Source organism: Protopterus annectens, chromosome 9.part0, assembly GCF_019279795.1.
Source record: "Protopterus annectens isolate FY-2018-M chromosome 9.part0, PAN1.0, whole genome shotgun sequence".
Lineage (NCBI taxonomy): Eukaryota > Metazoa > Chordata > Ceratodontiformes > Protopteridae > Protopterus > Protopterus annectens.
In genome coordinates, this window is record NC_056743.1 from 608,993,654 (window position 1) to 609,015,286 (window position 21,633).

At 38.1% G+C, this 21,633-nt stretch overlaps 1 protein-coding gene across 3 annotated transcripts in view; it reads right to left on the bottom strand.

Moving 5' to 3' along the window:
* The window catches only part of DDR1 (discoidin domain receptor tyrosine kinase 1), a 1,200,914-nt gene that overhangs the window by 942,275 nt on the left and 237,006 nt on the right, over positions 1–21,633 (bottom strand). For all 3 annotated transcript variants that reach the window (XM_044083163.1, XM_044083162.1, XM_044083159.1), the window contains exon 2: positions 3,085–3,243. The gene's annotated coding sequence lies outside the window, so the exon portion shown is untranslated. The remainder of the gene's footprint in view (positions 1–3,084; positions 3,244–21,633) is intronic.

The following is a 21,633-nucleotide window of genomic DNA, read 5'->3' on the forward strand; positions in this document are numbered from 1 at the left end:
CAGATCTGTTCAGAACTGTAAGTCAAGGGCACCACATACACAAATGCTATAGATATAGCCAACATATGGTTGACAGATGTAGTGAAAATTTCAGCCCTCTGGCCCCTCTCATCAGTAAATCAGGACATCCCCAGTACCTGCCCCTTATCTCTAGGGTATAGGTCATCACTGCCCTCTCAAGGGCAAAACATACAGCCTGCATAGGACCTGATTACATCCCAGGCTGCACCCTACATGAACTCAGGCATGAACGTGCAGCACCATCATGCACCCCTACAGTACCGGCTTTGTCCCAGCTGAGTAGAGGACAGCCGCTGTCATCCCTTCCATCATGCACCCCTACTCAACCAAAGCCTGAGGATCGGCTTTGTCCCAGCTGAGTAGAGGACAGCCGCTGTCATCCCTTCCATCATGCACCCCTACTCAACCAAAGCCTGAGGACTGGCTTTGTCCCAGCTGATTAGAGGACAGCCACTGTCATCCCTTCCATCATGCACCCTACACAACCAAAGCCTGAGGACTGGCTTGTCATCCCTTCCATCATGCACCCCTACTCAACCAAAGCCTGAGGACTGGCATTGTCCCAGCTGAGTAGAGGACAGCCACTGTCATCCCTTCTATCATGCACCCCTACTCAACCAAAGCCTGAGGACTGGCTTTGTCCCAGCTAAGTAGAGGACAGCCACTGTCATCCCTTCCGTCATGCACCCCTACTCAACCAAAGCCTGAGGACTGGCTTTGTCCCAGCTGAGTAGAGGACAGCCGCTGTCATCCCTTCCATCATGCACCCCTACTCAACCAAAGCCTGAGGACTGGCTTTGTCCCAGCTGAGTAGAGGACAGCCACTGTCATCCCTTTACACAAATATGGAGCGTCCACCAATGCAGGAAATTATAGACTCATCGGCATAACTAACATGATCTGCAAGGCCATGGAATGGATTATCATGGACCTCATTAACAGGGACATTGGCAACCTCCAAACACTTGACCACACACAGTTTGGCTTTGTCAAGTGGAGGTCATGTCTGTTAAATCTGGTTGATTTCTTTGAGAAAGTCACCAAAGCCATGGATGAGGGGAAGATGTTGCACACTGCCTACCTTGACCTGGCCAAAGCCTTTGACAGTATTCCCCACTTGGGCATAATAGATAAATTCTCTCAACTAGGCATCAATCCATATGTTACCAGATGGGTAGAAAACTGGCTGACAAATAGAACCCATCTAATAAAAATAGGGAAAGCCACCTCAAGCAGTAGACCTGTAACAAGTGGCATACCTGAGTGATTGGTCCTGGGACCTCTGTTATTCGGGATATAATTCTCTGAGGTGCAGGCTAAAACCAGTGGGCTATGGCTGACCATGTTTGCAGATGACTACAAGCTGGTCGCGGTCATCAATTCTCCAAGTGATGTGGACGTCCTCCAAGAGAGTCTCACCCTAACAAATGACTGGTGCCAGAAACACGGCCTCAAGGTGAATGCCAAAAAATGCATCATCTTCCCCTTTGGGGAGAATGATGTCCCCACATATTTTCACATTAATAACAATGTCCCAAACATGCAATCAATCGTGAGGGATTTTGGGTTCTCAGTTTGATAGCAACCTGACTTTTAGCCACCATGTTGCTTCTGTTGTATGGAAAGCTTTCTACATGGCCCACCTCATAATTAAATGGTATCTTATCCAGGGACATGGAGGTCATAACATCCCTGTAGTCTTCTTATAAGGCCAATTATTGAGTACAATGCCCCCTTCGGCATGTACCTCACAAAACACATGCTGCTGGAAAGAGCACAAAGGTTCCTCAACAGGAGAATCCAGGGCCTCAAACATCTACCTCACACATATACACTAAATGCCCTGTCCCTCTACTCAGTTTCATACAAACTCTTCAGAGGTGACCTCTGTCTGGCATACAAAGCAATCTTAGACCCTGCCTTGACGGGACTGCTGCATATAAGCAAGTCAAGCTCCACTCAAGTATCCTGCACGTGTGACCTCAACCTGGTCTGTGACATCAATAGGACTTGTTGGTGAGACAGATTTGTGTCCCAGAGACTCCTCCATCTGTGGAATAGACTCCCTCAACATGCCAAGCAGAGTACCTCATTATCCCTTTTTAAGCATGACCTGGATAACTAGATGGGAAACAGGAAATGCACCCCTGGGATTCCACCTGTGCTTTGAGTGCTGACTTGTCTAAACATGGGCTAAACTCTTGGCTAGGCTTATAAAGCCTCAGGGCCAATACCCTAGTAACGTCTTATGATCCAAACAGCAAACAAGTAAAAGCAATGGGACAGTTTATATTTCACAGCGATGACAATTATTTTGCTTGGGTGCCCCAGACAAATAAGTAGAATCAGATGGTCTTTGGCATGCCTGCATCAAGAGGGGAATTCTACACTGGATGTATAGGACTAGTGTCCACATGTGCACTCAGCTGCAGCTACACACAAGTGCCCATAGCATACACAACTGCACTCAGCTGAAACTTTGCACTATAAGAGACTTGGTTTATCACTCAGTGAATGAGAGTCTGAGGTGATACTGCCTCTTCTTGAGTTTTTAAAAAAACAGATAAAACAAACACTTAGATTTGTTGAAAGTAGTTCGGAACAGTGCACAATCCTGCTGTGGATTGTGTAGCCCTACCAAGTAGAACACTGAAATCTGCATTCACACTGAGTTTAAACAATCAAACCTGTACACATAGACAAATTAAAAAAAAAACATTGCTCATGCAGTCAGTAGCAAATTTCACCCAGAAATATATCAGCATCCCTTCTCTCACCTGGAGATAATTTTCCAATCGAGTCCCACTACAAAAATCCACCACAACACAAAACACAGAATACTTCCATTACTTATTTTCCATTTTCTACCCTTAGAAGAGCTAATTACTTCCCACCAGATATAGTAGGATCAGATTTAGAGTTCAAGACTGGATAAAAACAGAGAATATTTACTTAATCCAAGGACATCTCCTACATATGATGAGAAGAATCCTTAATGATACCTAAGATGATTTACTCTCACTATTTTTCAGTAAGTAGAAAAGCAAATGAAACATATTTTACCTTTATAAATCTGATATTCACAATATTTGCATGAAAATGCTGTCTCAGGATTTCAAATAAACTTCCGTCCAATCTGTAGGCAATCTCGAAAGAGCCATTAGATACACCACCAGGATACTCTGTTCTCTATCTTCCAGAAGCAGTAGGACAAAGACTTATCTAAAAAAAAAAATAGATGCATTAGTGTTCTGATATGACAACAAAGAATATATAACCAAAACTATTAAAATAACCATATGAAATAAGAATCCCAAAATCTATGTTCAAAGATAAGCGATTCTGTCACCAAATTATTGGCAAACACAGATAAACCCTTTGCAATAAACCTAGTAGTGTGCATTTAATTAAAAAAACAAAAAAAAAAGAGAGAGAAAAGAAAAACATCTGCAAAATACACTGATACCAGCTAGCCTGAGAAGGCTAAGTAGTAGCTGTTCTCCGGAGGCAAGAAACCAAATATGTTAAATAACCTTGCAACTAGAGCTATAACTTTGAGTGTCATCATAACAGCACGTTCCCTGCAACACAGATACTCCTGTCATGTTATAGCATCTAAAAGCTCTGGATTGACACAAAAAGAGTTTGGGTTGTTCTTTATGGATATTCCACCTTACCAAGTCTCAGCACTTTTCTTTTATTTAAGCATAATATCTTAATCTTTCTGTTTGAGAGGCTTTCTCTACCTATCAAGATTTTTCTTGAAAAGGGCCAGTGAGATGCTCTGCTTGACATGTATGGGAAGTCTATTCCAGAGCATGGGCAGTCTCTGGGTTATGAACCTGTCCCTCCAGCATGTTCTGTTGTTTGTGGTAATGAGGTTGAGGTCCCTGTAGATTGGTCTAAACTCATTAACATAATGTATGCAGGCGACATTCTTCTGTTTAACTCTAATAAAACACATTGACCTCTTGAAAGAAATATACAGCACAAGCGTTCATCCTTATGTAATTGCCTTCAAGCAAATAGACTTCTAATTAATTAATTATTCGCAACTTCAAAGAATCTTTTACTTTTATCACTATTATATCTAACAGGTGTGAATGGAAATATTATTCTTAATGTTAAAGAACAACAATTTATAGGTCTAACTCTACGTCCATTCTTCAAATTTACAAATCATACAGATGGCATCATCTCTAAAGTACTCTCTCACGTAAAACTATTATTGCATCTTTTACCTTCAATCTGTTTCAGCTTTCTCAGAAAACAGGCATAGCTCAGGGATAATGATGCAATAAAATGCAAGATGTAAGCAGGATATTGTTTGTTAATCAAGTTAGCCCTACAGACAAAAGCAAATTGGAGTGGGTAGTGACTCTCTTCATATCATTATGTAATGATGAAACCGTGCATTCATTTCATACCCGGAAAACAATTACTAGGTTCTGAAAAATTATATAGATCTCTGCTGAGCTGTTCGCTTGCTGTGGGATTTGAAGTCTTCTTAAAACACACAGTCTTGCTGTGCTGTTTACTGCTGAATCAGAGACACATCATGACTCCATCTGTAGTCTGTTTAAAGCACCGAGCCTTTCAAATTGCACACTGATAAAGAAATATATTTTGCAGCTATAAGCACAGTTACAGATAACTTATTTTATAACAAACCACACATAGTCTGTCAGATTTGTAGCATATATTTACAAAGTTTTCCTTCATTACAGATATGAATGATGACTTCTACAAAATACCTCTCTCTGTCCTTCTCTCACATAACTGAACTACTACAATTGCTAAATACAAAGCTAGTCATGCACACATTTCCTGGGAAGTCACATAATGTCTGTTTTTAGACTTTTCTATTGTCCTTTTGTGATTTAAGCACTTTTGCTGATGAGGATGCCATTCTGAAAGGAAACATCTGTATAAGCTGTTCCTACTGGAAAAACATCACATATTGCTGAATTTATAAAAAAGGATGACTGTTAATAGATATTTGTTCTACAAACATGAGAAAATCATATAATCCTTGCTTTCCAATATTGCTTTGTTAGGCTTTTCTTTTTGATGCTGTGAAGAGAAGCCTGTCTGTTATACATATAGTATGAATGCACATTTTACATTGCTAAACTCTATACATATATTCAAGCACACTTTTTATTCTATGCTTTATCTTTCAGCATATTTATATTCATAATATCTAACAATTCCCTCTGTTTTTAAACATACTCAAAACATTCTATATAAAAACACATTATTTTTATATAAAACCTTTAGTCTTTTTTGATACAAGTCAAAATGCAATTTTACATAGTTAATACAATGAAAACATGTATTACTACCAAACCTGAATGTATTTAACAACTTTTTCTTTTGCAGACCATTCTGTGAAAATATTTTATCAGTTATGAGCTGTGTCTGTTTTAATTTTACTTGATTAATTTATTCTTTTGCAATCACAGAATTTAATTTATGACTTAGAACTGTTCCATTAACTCTTTGCAACTGTTGAATTAACTATAAGAGACAGTAACCATGTGCTACTGCAAGCATTTATACACTACTGAAAACACACAATTTCAATGTCATTTTAACCATAACATTGTGGTCATGTCTTTGAACTGCCCATTAACATCTTGGTAAAGTACTGAACTGAGCCTAGATAATAAATATTTGAAAGCAATTATTTTACTGGGGTAAAACCAGTGATATTACAACTTGACAAATTACTTTTGAACGTATTACAATGTATCCTGATCTGTATGTATTTACACAGACTGTTTGCTATTTATGCATTTCAATCTAGTACGTATCCTGGACCCATTGTTTTCTTTAAATATGTTTTTTTCACACATATTCTTTACTAGACATTAATTTCATTTGCACTGAATTTTTCTGCATTTGTACATACAAAGACTATAAAGTACATTTAGTCTAATCTTACAAATTTAATAACATTAATATTAAGCAAAATCTTGGAAAATGTTTGTCTCTTTAGAAATATCTAGTGGAATTGATACTAAATCCATATATCCTGTTATTTTAAACTACATACTTAATTATAAATATTCATGCTTTTTTATACCAACATTGTTTTGCCAAAAACATATTAAAAATAGTGACCATTCTTGCTATTAGAAACATTTATGCATTTTGCATATCTTTATTCTCTCTTGTATAGCTTTAATAAAGCAATTTTAAATCATCTCTTGTTTTTTTAAACCATCTCTTGTATAGCTTTACAATTTAACAAGTTGTAAATACAATTTAATTCTAAACAATACAATAATAACCATTACGATAGCTATTAACAACTTGTAAAATATCTTATCCTGTCAGGTTTAATCCAGTTTACCAGTATTTCTAATACACTAATACCTGTCCCCCCCCCCCATAAAAGAGTATTGTCAAAAAGGAATGAGATATTTCTTCCTGTAGCTTTATTTTAGAACCTTGTTATTTATTTTTTCTGTAGCTTTATTTCAGACCCTTGTTATTTATTTTTTCTGTAGCTTTATTTCAGACCCTTGTTTATTTTTTCTGTAGCTTTATTTCAGACCCTTGTGCAGTACTGCTTATACAGTCAGTGTAAAACTGAGAAAGTGCCCCTCCCCCTGTAGTACTTCAGCACTGTTTACCTGCCCTATGCTGTGAGAATAGAATGTATGTCAGCCTAACACTATGGTTATACATTTATTTTATTAAATTATGAACTTTTGTCTGATTTGATAATTTTTTATAAAGCTTTTGCTGTTTACTACCACTAGTAGGTATTTACACCCTCCTGCACAATTGATTTGAACTGTATATATACTATAGCCCATTTGCTGGCTGTACTTGATGCAACTGAGGTTTTTTTTCTTTTAACATTTACTTGCAAACAGATTATCAGTGACATATATGCACAATTGTGACATTTTATTACATTTACCAAATAGTGTTGCCTGTAAACATTTTAACAATTATGTTTTAATAACAATGATGCTTTAGAAAAACTCAAGCTACTTATCTGGCAATCAGTCTTGTTGTTTATCTGATCTTTCCAACATTTCCTGTAACTATTCATTCAGTCTAGGAAGGTCTGAGCTCACATTTCATACTCTGTAAACTATAATTAATTCTTTTGGCATTTTTCCTTTAATGTGATTGTGATTTGCATAACTATGCATTTATACTACATAAATAGACATAATTTTACAATTACCTTACATGGATTTCAGTATTTTTTATTTATTTATCTATTTAACTGTCCTGCCATTAATTTTACAAAAACTGTTTGACTAATACCATCTGTGATTTTATTTATTTTTAAAATTCAGAACTTTAACTGTTTGGTGTTACTATACAATTATAACATATGTTTATTTATATTTGCTGTTGTCTACCTTTTGCTTTTGTGCATTGTAAACAAATGTACTCTAGATGAAAAGAACACACATGCATGTCTGTCTTGTATATGTATATCTTTATACAAGCATGTCATGTCCCTACCATCCTAGCATGCATGCTTAACCATTTTCAAAACATAAACATATTATAAAATATATTTATTTTGCACAGATTAACTGTGTATGCAGGAAATTTTTAGTCTTTGTCAGTTCAGCTAATTTATTTCCTTTATTTATTTATTTATTTTATTTTACATTTGTTGACCGGGCTAGTCTAGCTGGATATATGTCCATTTTCAGTAGAGGCATGAAAGAAAACTCCACACAAAACATAAATGAACAGACTTGTTAATAAAAACATACAATAAAATAGAAATAAACATCAACTTGTTAATAAAATCAACATATATTCTGGAACTCAAACAGTTAGAGATCATACACAAGTTCGATCAGATTCACAATTTTTTACCTAGTACATAAAAGGATGTGCAATATAGCATTTGCCATAGAGAATAATGGTTTAAGCTCAGAGGGGTAGAGTAGTAGAAGGAAAAAGTGAGATAAATAATAGTGATGGGAAAATCAGGATAATCCTTGAAGATTGAAGGAAGACAGTCAAGAGGAGGTGAGAAGAGAAATGGGACAGCAGGGGTGAAGAAGTAGGGTAGATGCTAAACTCTAAGCAAACAGAAGGGTTAAAGGTACAGAGTGGATGGGGTGAGGCAAGTTACCCTGGAGTAGTACAGGAACAAAGCCAGTGGTTATGGAAGTACAGTTTGATTTGACCCACTATACCAAGCTGATGTTTACCCCTATAACAAGCTGTAATATATATATATATATATATATATATATATATATATATATATATATATATATATATAGAAGCACTTTACATAATTGAATTACTGAAATCTCGAATGTCATATGGTCGAGACCATATGATCGACATTTCAGTAAATCGAATATGTAAAGTTTTAAAAAATAACACTTTACTTAAAACATTATGTGCACACAGAGGCAAGGCTTCTTGTACGCTCTTTGTGTACGTAATGTTTTTATCTTTTTTGCGGTGTTGACAGGAAGTGGGAAATCTCCCATTTTGCGCTTCCACATACAGCGCAATATGGGAGATTTCCCTTTTCCCCACTGTAGTGCAATCTCGGAGTTGGTATATTTAAGTGGGGGGGGGTGTGGGTGGTGCAGGGGCCCCCCTGCAAAAGCGATGTTAGACTTTTTTTTGGGTTTCATTTTAGAAGTTCGAGTTTCCAAAACTCGATGTTTTGGTCTCGACCATATGAAGTTCAAGATTTTGGGAATTCGAGCTTCTAAAGTGAATCCATATATAAATACACACACACACACACACACACACACACACACACACACACACACACACACACACACACACACACACACACAAATATATAGACAGATAGATATTTTAACTGTTTTGATCAGAATAGGATAAAATTAAGCAATGTAACTGTCTGTGATTAACATGTTGTCAGTGGATAAAAGGGGTCAAAATTCATGCAGTACAGCCTGCATGTTTACAATATGAATCAAAAGGAACATTAAAAATGTCTGTCTACACTTGGCTTACAAAGTCTCTTTAGTAATGTGCTGAAGTGAAAGTTCCTGCCATAGCTATACCTGTTTTATATCTTTTTTATTTGACAATGAGGTACTTTGACTATACTAGTACAGTTCTGTTGCGCAGACCCCAATGTCACAATATCTGATAATCTAACAGTCTAGACTGTCTAGATTTAGCATGTACCTCACTAAACACCTGCAACAGCTGGAAAAGCCATAAAAGAACTCTAGCTTTTTTCTGTCTCATATCGTCTATTAAGAGGCAATCTCTGCTTGACTTACAAAGCCATGTCTGACCCAGCCCTGTTAGAAATGTTACACCTAAAGAAATCCCAATCCCAATCCCTCTGCACCACATGCTCCAGAGACCTCAACCTCATTACCACAATCAACAACACATGCTGGAGGGGCAGGTTCATAACCCAGAGACTGCCCATGCTCTGGAACAGACTTTCTATACATGTGAAGCAGAGCACCTCACTGGCCGTTTTCAAGAAAAATCTTGATGAGTGGGTGGGAAATAAAAGTTCACCCCCAGGGATCACTCCAGTGGCTCTACTTGATAAAGGCACTGGGAACTAATGACTGCATGATGCCAGGGCACTTCTATGGGCTAGGCTTGTAAAGGCTCCAGGGCCATTGGCCTAGTACACACCTATGAACCTAGACATAGCAAGCAACAGAAAGAAGACAACTGAGCAGAGCAAGGTAAATTACTGAATAAATACAGTACTCAAAACTTTGTTTGGCAGTTGGCTGGCTCTTTAGCCTATTTTCTATTTTCTTTCCACTGCTTTCTGCAAGCCCTCCTTGGTAGGGTGTTTACCCACAAGGACTAGCTATTATACACTCAAAATAACAGGTCTGTCCTTAAAATATAACTCATCCATCGTAACCCAATATAATTCTCTTAAGCAAAACTTTTCTCCTTATCTTACACAGAAGCTTGAATAAGAAGACATCCTGCTGAGTGAAGCACATATTGCAAATACATTAACTTTGTTTTGAATCGCATTTGTTCACAGGTTCATAGGCAAATACTATACAAGCTGCCTTTGTGGGCTATTTTAAACCTAGCCAGTTCCCCTTTTTGTATGTGATTTAACCTATCCCATTTGGTTAGAGATTGTCCTTACCCATCCCATGGTTGATAATTATATATTACTCCTAATGAGAATAACTGGGATCATACCATAGATAATTTGAGGGAATCCATGCATGGTATAAAGTAATTAGAAGCTGCCTCTGTCCAGTAGTAGTATGCAGGTTGGTCCTGGGGTATGTTTTCTGTTTCCCATCCATAGATCCAAGTTGTGCTTGAATATGGACAGGGATTAACTTTGTTTTATGTGGATGGGATCCTGTAAAACAGTCTGTCACAAACTCACGTATGACGCTTAGATGATCAGAAGATTGTAGATTCTGATCCCTCACCAGGTCCATGCATTCATGTTCCACTTCTGAAAGGTGCTAAAATCAACAGGACTTCCCCATACCTCCATAAGCAACATCAACATACAGCTGTTCCCATGGTTTCCACCAAAGAGAACAAATTGCATGACTGTGTCCTGAGCATGTGTGCCTCCCTCTTTCAGTTCAGGATGGGCACACCAGTCATCCCTGCCTGTACCTTCAAGTGCCTAAGCCATTACCTGAATTTGGGTTGTCTGGGCAATAGTTTGGACTTAATCCCTGTATACCACCAGCAAATGTTTATCTTCAGTAATTTAATGTACTTTGCTCTGGTAGTTTACAAACACTTCACGCGCATCTTTCAGTTTTGTGAAACTGATGCAAAATGCATCTACATATCTGCTAGTGCACTTTCATATATTCCCTGGTAAAGGATCACTATGATATTTATTTCAACTACATGAAGTAGTTGCTGAAAGCCTCATTATTACTGACCTTAATCAAGGAACCTACACTAATTTCAAAGTTAGAATCAAACGTTTCCATTAAGCTTTTTTGAATTTTGTTAAGTGTGGACTTATTTTGAGGGTTATTTTATCTTTATAAATACCAGGTAATGCCATACCTCTCCAGAATTTTGCCTCATATTTTTGGTCTGTTCTTCATATAATTTTGGTCCTTGGGGAAATCACTGGTAAATTATTGAGAATGGAAGTTACAAAATAATTACTCTATCATCAATAAATAAAAACATATCCTTCTATGTTAGTATGAAAACTAATATTGCAAATATTTAAATACAAATATTTTGTTAAAAACTGTGCACTTGCACTTAAACTTACATCAATTCCTAAATCAAATATTTAAATTAATCTTGCTTGTAATTTTAAAATAACCTGAGCTGCCTGAGTATTTTTCTCTATTCTAGCATAGACTCACTATCACCCCCTCTGTCCTTGTTTACAGTTTTATCTGTAACAAAAACAAGAACCTCTTAAAGATGTCACATCCCTTGGTATGTTTGTATACAGCATTACTAACATTTTTGTTGTCGCTATCTCTGATACGTTCACTAATCTGATCTTTTAATCTCCTTCTAATTTTGCTGAAGTAATATGCTTGGCATGTCATACATGTAGCCAGATAGACAATCATTTTCACATTAGTTACAACACCCTGGACATCTAATTGTATGGTTGTAGTTCTTAACTGCAACATAAGGCCCATCATTAACAAATTTACAAAATTCACATTTGTACATCTGTGAGCTACATTAACTGTCTGTGTAAGGCTTGTGCTCCAACAAATCCTTTAAATTGTCTCCCCTACTAAGAACTAACTGTGGAACTTCACCCAACTACTCTTTAATTTCAGGGGGTAAAACACTAAACTCAATATGATTTAAGTATTGACCAAATAGCTGATGCATCTTGGTTGTAACAAATTGTCACGGCCCCTTTTCTTCTATGTTTTACTAAAGATGTAAAATCTTCATTTTGTGTCAATGAATGGTAACCAGCTTTTAAAACAGATGCAAACTTTGTCTCCCTATTTTTGCAAACCTCTTTTTTTCATTTTGTGTAATAAAATTGTTTGGTACCCCCTTAATTTACACATATCCACTAAATTTTGCATCTCAGTAGTAAATCTTTTGTCATCACTAACCAGTCTGGACATGCGGACCATTTGCCCTTTTACAGCACACTTTTTCTGGTGAAAAGGGTGACAACTGTCAAAGTGTAAAAATGAATTTGAGTAAGTTTGCTTCCGAAATATATTGGATACTAAAAAGCAGTGTCCAATGTCTATGTAATCAATAAACTGAACATTCTTCTTGAAAGTAAACTTCAGAAAAGAGGTGGTGTTATTCAAATAATCAATACATTTTGACACATCTTGTTGATCACCCTTCCATAGAATTAAAATATAATCCAGAAATCTAAAGTAGGACACTACTTGGTCCATGGAAGGGGATGTAAAGACATAACTCTTCTCCCATTCAGCCAAAACCAAGTTTGCATAAATAGATGCAAATTTTGCACCCATTGCTATACCTGAAATTTGAAAGTAATACATACCTCTCAACTGTACAGATTTTCACAGAACGTCCAGATTATTGCCTCATATTTTTGACCATTTTTCATAAAATTGTGCTTTTCTGTCAAATTACTGGGAAATGATTAAAGACTGAAGTTAGAAAATAATGACTTCATACCCTTCAGAACAGTCATGCTAATGCAAAACCTGTTATTCTATCAACTTTCAACATTTGTAAGAACAATATTTAAAATGTGTCCTTATTTTTGGATCTTTATCCCATTTTTATTTACAACTTTGTCTAGATTTCTTGCTCTAAGAGGTTGAGAGGTGTGCAGTAATACTCTCCATCATAATACACAAATTTGTTGTTAAGTACTAAATCCATAAATTCAACTAAAAGATTTGCCTTTGTATTTGACACATTTTTGTCATGACTTAAGATTTCATGAAAATATTCTAAACATATCGCATGGGGAATAAATGTAAATAAATTTATGACAGTAGTAACAACAATAAAATCTCCTTTGTAAGTCATACCCCTAAGGGTATCTAGCAAATACCAAGAGTCTCGCAAAATGCAAGGTCTGTTGTCCGTTGTGTTCTTGCAGTGAAAATCAATATATGCAGCTAAAGGTTCAGTTTTTGAGCCCTTAGCAGCCACAACCAGTCTCAAGGGAGAATTGTGTTCGGTCTTATGAAGTTTTGGAATACCACATAAAGAGGGTATAAGTGGTGTCACTACTGTTAAATAATTTAACTCTAGTTTATCAGTCCCTGACTAAAAACATCAAACAACAAGCAGTCATTCTTCATGTAGGCAATGTTAATTGTATTCCTAGGTATCCTTGACTACATATCACAGTCATTTAAAATTTCACACATTTTTAATGAGTTGTCTAAATAGCTCATAAATTGCCACACTACCTCCCTTATCAGGTTTCATGATTCTAATATCCCTATTGGCAACAAGTTATTTTAAACATGCCCTGTAAGTTGTCAATGTGATTCAAACTCTTACCAACGCTTTTTCTAAATTGACCTTCACAGATCTATGCAAACTGGGAAATTACTGGGTTGGTGTTAGTGAATTAGCAGAGCACCTAACTGGCCCTTTTCAAGAGAAATCTTGATAATATTGTTGTTATCCTTTGTTATTTAAAATGTCTCAAAATGTTCTACGAAATTTACTAAAACTGGCTGAACTGTCAGAGCATCATAAGACAGCTGAAAAGTCATAGCTACCAAACTTAATAGTTATTAGTCCAGTTACTGCTTACTGTGATAGGACCTGTGATATGCCTCTAAGACATGATTTAAAAGGACTGCATAAATGTGAAATAAATCAGTTCATCATGCACACAGTAATCATTCAGGATTTGTGAACTTTGGGCATCCTAGACAATCTGAATTTAGGGCTAGGGTGGGGGTGTGAGTACAATTGCATTATTTCATAATTTACTGCATACAAAGCATTTCTAACCCATTTTATTTTGAAACTATTCTTGCCTTTGTATTGCATTCCTGACTAAACCATAGTAAGGGGGAGATAAAATCCCAGCATAGTCTACACCTTTACCTTAAATTATTTTAGCATAAGGAAAGTAAGACAGATGATTTTAGTAAACAACTCATGTAAGAAAGTTTTTTTTGATAAAAGTACCTTGATATATCATTTAGGACTTGACTGGTGCATGCATTTTAGTATTAAGAAAGCAAAAACGAAAGCGTGAAACGATGGTTCCATTGTTCTCAGAATTGTAATGCAGTAGGAAGTGACATGTTTTAAGCCCTTGTTCAGATAACATTAGCTCAAGACAAGTGGATGTTTGTATGGGCGATCAATGTTATCGAAATATGTGGTAAAGGTATGGGGCTGCATCATACTTACTTCTATATGGTTAGTACCTGAGGAAAAAAGGAATTAAATATATTTCACAGGAAAATAACCTAGGTTCCAAGTAATGTTTTATCTTAGATGCAATTTCCATGTTGAGTCATAAGAGTCACCATAGCTTCTTTACCCACAGTTGTGGAAAGTTGCAGGTGGATGTTTCCTAGTAGTCAGCTCACACATCCTCCTTGTATCCAGTTTAGCTTTCTGTCTGCCCAAATATAATAATATATGGTTGTTTGGTAGACAGGTCACACCACCTACAGAACACGAGGATTTCGGATTTAATAAATGCTGCCAAAATATGTGAATATACGATATTTTCGAATGATTATCTCCCCTAGTAAATCAGAATCAGTCAAGTATGTCCAAATATTAATCAACTATGTAATCCAAAACAATCTGGAACAAACTGTAAGAAACAAAACTAGGGGTGGCAATATTTTAGATATTACACTGAAAAAGAGAGGCTCTTTCTCTACTTCCATGTCTGTACCTTCTATAGTCGCACATATCATGACACCACTCTCTTTAAAATGAGGGTAAAATCACACTTATGTATAAACCATGCATCACATACTTTAGAGATGGAAATTATAACACAATATATATATTTATGAAAACAGACCAACATACTGTACTCACAGAATGAGATATCGTCTTAAGTGATTAAAATTTGTTCATGATTATATCAGCTAATAACATGACAGTAATTTCTCCTTTTGTATTTAAATACTTCTAAGACATAAACACACCAATTAGATCGTATGAGGTCTGGTTACAGAATTATAAATTGGAATTAACAATTCATCATTCCGGCTGGGATAACTTCAACAAAAAAAGTTTAGCTGAATCACAAAACTGGTAAGAAACTCGAAAGGAAAAGAGATACAACTCTTCTTACAAAAGTTATCCTAGTCATAAAAACAAACCTATACTAAATAAACTAAGAGATTACTTATGAGCACTTTCAGCTGTTTTTGTTCTCAGTTTATTTTCAAAAGATCAAATTATTAATATGGTGATCTTTAATTACATTAACAAACTAAAAGGGAAACATTTTGAATGTGACATTATCAGTGAAAAGGTAAGTTGTAACTCTGCAGGAGGAGACGCTGATCATACTCGTAACAAAATTTTGTACATATTTTGCAACTAGCAAAGATGTATCTTAAAAGCTATAGATCCAAGGGGTAGTATCTCTTATATAACTTTTTGTATGCTAAATGCTGCCACATAAAACATGAAAAACTCAAGTTTCATGGAAACAGACATTGACAATTAATCTGATATTTTCCGATAGTGAATCAAGGAAAAATTAACTAAATTCTTATTGATCATGGTAAATAAAATATTAACATGTTAATATGTCTCTGATATAATGTAACAAGCTGTGGTGGTACCATTTCACAAAAGGGGCATGGTCATATCAAACCAGTGCAATTTTAGACCAATCGGATGGATCGATATTCTATGTAAAAGGCAGAGAGAGAGAGTCATAACAGAACTTATTTAAAAAGGCAGAGAGGACCTACTTCTGGCAGATATGGAACACTCTGGCTTTGGTAGGTTTGTGATAACATTCTTTGAAAAGGTAATTGCAACACCTGATGAAGCTCTGACAATGTATGATATTTGTATTCTCCTCGCGAAAGAAATGAGTGCTAGTCCACATAACGTAACATCTGTCATAGTAAATTAATCAAACTGACAATCTATTTGTTGTTGTGTGTGTAAAGAACTGGTCAAGCAATAGAATGCATCAAGTTAAGCTGTGTTACCTGAGGTATCCTACAAGGCTCTGTAACGGATTCACTTATTTTTGATTATTCTCAGATGTAAAAATGGGAAATAGGCTAGTGATAACCAAATATAGAGAAGATTGCAAACTAGTTAACATAATTATTTCGGTTAGATACTGATGTTCTCCAAGATAGCCTCCAGACATCATATTCCTGGTGCAGAAGCAAAGCAATCACAAGGCCCCTTTTCAGTGGAGGCCCAAGGAGAAAAAAGAACAATATATTCTACTATCACATTTTCAAATTCTGTGCAGATATTAAGTCATTACGCATTTTTACATGATAGTAAGACACAGTAATACAAAAACACACAATACATATTAGGAATGTAGGAGTGTTTAAACAGTGATGCAGTTTCAGTACTGAGGTGATTCAACACAATTTTAAGTACAGCACTTGTTATGATAGTAGCACTAGTTGGTAATCTTATTCTAGAGTGTAACAGTACCATAGTTAAGAATTAAGGAGGAGGAGCTTTAGCTTAGTTTTGAAGATGAGTGGATTTTCATTTAGTCTGATTGAGACCAGGATGGAGATCCAGGCCTTGTAGACATGGCATGAATACATAGCATATCCAGCTGTATTGCTGGACTTTGAACCATGAGGAGATGTTTATCACTAGAGTGGAGTTGTCAGCTGGGGGTGTACCATTATTGTAGAGAGTCCTTGGCATGGTACCTTTTTGAGTGATGCACTGCTTTGTGTGCTACTTGTACCTGAAATATTGTGAGGAGGTGGGGTAGCTCTAGCTAGCTGACGTGCTTAAGGGCATTGCAGTCTTTTGAAGAGTAAGCTTTATAGGATGTAAATTTTGCTATTTTATTGTAGCATTGCTGAAGTTTAGGCTTCTGTGTGGCCTGGAGGTTGGTGAAAATTGGTCTGGCATATAGTAGTGATGGAAGAAGACAGGAGGAGGTAAGGGTTATCTTGCTACTTTTAGGTTCATAGGTAGGTACTAGGCTATCTGCCCGAAGGCATTTATAAGCCTAGTCGGAATGTGTTGGCTTTCGTCACCACCTTAGATTAGTTCCCCTGTGCTTCTGTTCAGCAGAGCCATTGAAGTCATCCCTGGGGTAAACTTTCTGTTTCCCATCCACTTGTCAAGGTTTCTGTTGAGGAGAGTTAGTGAGGAGCTCTGCCTAATGTAGACTGGATTTTTGTTCCAGAGCATGGGAAGTCTCTGGGATAGGAATCTATCCCTCCAGCATGTCCTATTTATTGTTGTGGTGAGGTTTAGATCCCTGGAGTGTGTGGCTCGAGGGGATATGGGTTTTCTTTAGGTGGAGCATGTCCATCAATTCTGGGTTGGACATGGCCTTGTATGTCAGAGAGAGATCACCTCTGAGTAGGCGGTATGCAACCGAGTACAGCTGGAGTTTCTTCATGCGAGCTGCATAGGGCATTTGCTTGAGGCCAGTGATCCTCTTGGTGAGGTACTTCTGTGGTCTTTCCAGTTGTTACAAGTGTCTTGTAAGGTACATCCCAAATGGGGCATTGTACTTTATGATGGATCTGACGAGTGATGCATAGAGGGGCCCAATGACCTCTTTCAATCTGGATGAAAACCCTTTTGTGATTAGGGGGGCCACATAGATGGATTTTCTAACCACTTTGGCAATGTGATTACCAAAGGAGAGGTTACTATCTATTTGGGTGCCCAGATACCTTATTAGGTCTTCCGTATTTAGGGGGCTACCACCTATGTGACAGTTTGTGGGTACTTTGATTTTTCCAAAGGAGATGACTATGCACTTTTTGGCATTTAGCTTGACGCCATGGTTTTGATACCATGTATCTGTCTCAGTGAGACCCTTTTGGAGGATGTCTGTGTCAGCCAGAGAGTCAGTTATAGCCCCTAGTTTGCAGTCGTCTGCGAACTTGGTCAGCCATAGTCCTCCTGTGCTTGCCTGTACCTCTGAGAAGTATATGCCAAACAGGAGGAGTCCTAGGACTGAGCCCTGGGGAATGCCACTTGTAACTAGTTTAGAGTCAGACCTAGCTGGCACAACTCTTACCATGTGAATTCAGTCTGTGAGCCAGTTGGCAACCCATCTCATGATGTAGGGGTTTATGTTCAGGCTGATGAGCTTGTCTATAATACCTGAGTGGGGAATGGTGTCGAAGGCCTTTGTGAGGTCTAGGTAGGCTGTGTGGACCACCTTTCCCTCATCTATAGCCTTGGTAACTGTCTCAAAGAAGTCCACCAGGTTTAGGAGACATGATCTGCCCTTAACAAAGCCGAACTGGGTAGGTTCCAGTGTTTGGAGGTTCCCAATGTCTCTGTTAATGAGATTGATGATGATGTGCTCCATAGCTTTGCAGACCAAGCTACTCAGGCTTATAGCGCGATAGTTCCCGAGGTCCGTTGTGGCTCCATCTTTGTGGAGCAGAATAACCAATGCTGTGCGCCACTCTGTGGGCACATAGCCTGTGGAGAGGCTGAGTTTAAACAGTGTGTTTAGGTGAGGGGTTAGTTCATCTTTGAGCTCGTGTAGGATGCAGACTGGGACGCCGTCCAGTCCCATTGATGCTGTGTTTTTGGCTTTGGAGAGGGCTGTTTTAACCAGAGTGTCTGTGATATTAGGGGCACTACATTCTTCTGGTATACTTATGGGCCCTTTTGAGAGTGAGAGGGGGGTGAAGTTTGCACTGAACCTGTCTGCCAGGATGTTGGTTATATCGGTCAGTTCAGTGTATTTTGTGCCATTCTGCACTAACTCCGAGCAGATCTGAGAATTGCCACTTAGATTCTTGACATAGCTAAAGAATGCCTTGTGGTTATTTTTAGAATCCATGGCAATTTTTCTTTCGAAGCTAGCCTTGGATGATTTTATGAGGGAATGTAGTTTCTTGCTGATACTGATCAGGGATGTCTTCCCTCCTTGGGATTTTACTCTTTTCTGAACTAGTTTCCTCCTTCTATTGTATAGCTCATTTATGGCAGGGGTCCACCAGACTAGTTTCCTTTTCTTGGAGGAGTGAGTCTTGGTTTTGTTTGGGATACCACGATCCATGCATTCTTGTAGGTGCCCATAGAGTGCATTAGTAAAGGGTTTGCAGCATGGACAGCATTATCCTTTAGCATGGGGGCTTTGAAACTTCCCACCTCGGTCTTAAGTAACGTGAAGTTTGCTTTTGAAAAGTTTTTCACTGTGGTTTCTTTGACCGGGGGTAGTGGTGGAATGTGGTTATCCAGAGTGATTAGTTTATGGTCAGATCTAACCAATGAGGGGTTGACGTCTGGTGTGGAACACCAGTCGCCCATGTTGGTGATGAACAGGTCCAATATGTTGTCAACTCTGGTGGGAGTGTTGATCAGTTGATCCAGGGCATTTGAGTTTATAAATTCTAGGAAATGTTGGGCAACGGAGTTTGTACTTGAGTAGTTCTCCCAGTTAATGTTTGGGTAATTGAAATCACCCAATATCAGGGTGTTTGTTAGGACCTTTTTGTTTCCCAGTGTTTTCAGGAATGTGGAGTGGGGGTCCTGGGACATGCTGGATGAGTAGCACGCTATAATTTGAATAGCAGTTTTGCCCATTGTTAGTTGCACATGGATGATCTCTGAAGCATCGTGCTGCGCCACTAACCTGGAGGTGTGGTTATCCTTGATGAATATGGATACTCCTCCGCCTTTTGTATTTCGGTCCGGGTTTTGTGGCCGAAATGTATGGTATGAGTTGTAGCCTGGTAGTGCTGGGATGCTCTCTGGAGCCTTAAACCAGGTTTCTGTTATTGCACATATATCGATTTTCTCCATAATGAGGAATGCCTCGAGTGCATGCATTTTGAGGTTTAGACTTCTGGCATTGAGTAGCATTACCCTCAGTTTTTTGTTACTTACGCTATTTACGGCGGTGGGTTTGTCTTTTTAGCCTTGCCTAAGAAAGGCACTATGGGGGTGGCAAGAGCCTTGGCCAGTATTCGAAAGCCTAAGGGTGACAGGTGCAAGCCATCTCTCATGAAGCAGCGTGGCTTGTCGAGCATGTCAACCCAGGCTGACAGACACTGGATCTCCTTTGAATGACACCAGAAGCTTAGCCAATTGTTGAAATTGATAATTTTTCTCTATACCATGTTATCATTCTTGGTGAGGGCAGGATGCCACTCAGGGTCAGGGTCATACCGGCCTGGACTATGTGATCAGAGAGCTCCTCCACATCTCTTTTCATGTAGTCCAGGGAGGTACCGCTCAGGTCATTCACACTAACATGGACAATCACAGAGTCATATTTTACTTATTCTGGAGTGACCTGAGTGCTTGTGTTATGTGGCAGATCCTGGAACCCAACAGGCAGCTAACAGTAACCTTCTCCTTGTTCAGCCTAGTGAGTGGGACGTCAGTGTGCCTGACTATAGAGTCACCTATTACTAGTGTGTAGGGTATGTTATTTTGCCTTAAGGGCTGTGATTGCATGGCACACTGGTTTTGTGAAGTATGTGTTTCATGGTTTGTGCTGGGGGGGTGGAGGTTGCTTGGATGCTTGCTTTGGAGGTCTCTGTTGGTTTTGCAGGTTTTTATTTAGAGCCTCCGAGTATGTTTTCATGTATTTATGTGTGTTTTTTTCTGGTGCTGCTTTAATGGGTCTATGTGAGACTGGTGGTGTGATGCAAGTAATTCCCTTCTCCTCTTGACTGCCTGGTCCAGTCTTGGATTGAGAGAGCTTAGCCTGCAGTTTGGCTGTATAATTGCATCTCTCACATGTATTAGTGTTTGGTGGTAGGAGGAGGGGGTAGTCTGTGTACATGAGGCAGTTATAACGTTGCCTCAAAATGCCCAGATTCACTAGTTGGACTGAAGAGTACACCTGAAACTGCCCTTTGAACATGCTTGGATAGGTATAGTGAACTGTTTTACTGATTGGCTGGTAAGGTCGAATAGAGAGCCTTGTCCTTCTCTACAGTATAGGGGGGGGGTCTAGTGCTAAGGTTTATTAGTGCTTGCTCTGAGTTTTGAGCAAGTGCCGGGATGAGAAGTGAATGGTTTGAGTGCTTAAGTTGAACGTTTGTCTAGTTCCAAGGGAAAAATTGAAGAGTAGACTTTGTGGAGCCGGGAATAGTTATACCCTAGCTAACCGCCACTGCCATTAGCCCAAAATGGCCAATAAACCACTCATTTCTGGGCTGAAACCACTCCTCCAGGGACAGATAGGCTGCTCAAAGCTCCCTCTCTCACAGTGAACAGACAAACTTCCTTCTATCCAAGTAAGGTATGGGCAAACACAGAAACTTGTAACACAGCCCTAAATTCAGCACTAACCTGAAAACTGCACTATACTAGCTTAGAAAGTTGGGAAAACAAGTATATATATATATATATATATATATATATATATTTTTTTTTTTTTTTTGCAGAAAATAAAGCAGATGCAATCAAAAAAACACTTTAAATGCACAGAAATGGCTATCACACTTGAATGTGTAGCCTACAACAGTTAAACAGGTAATTTAAACACAAAAACAACTTTGTTACAGT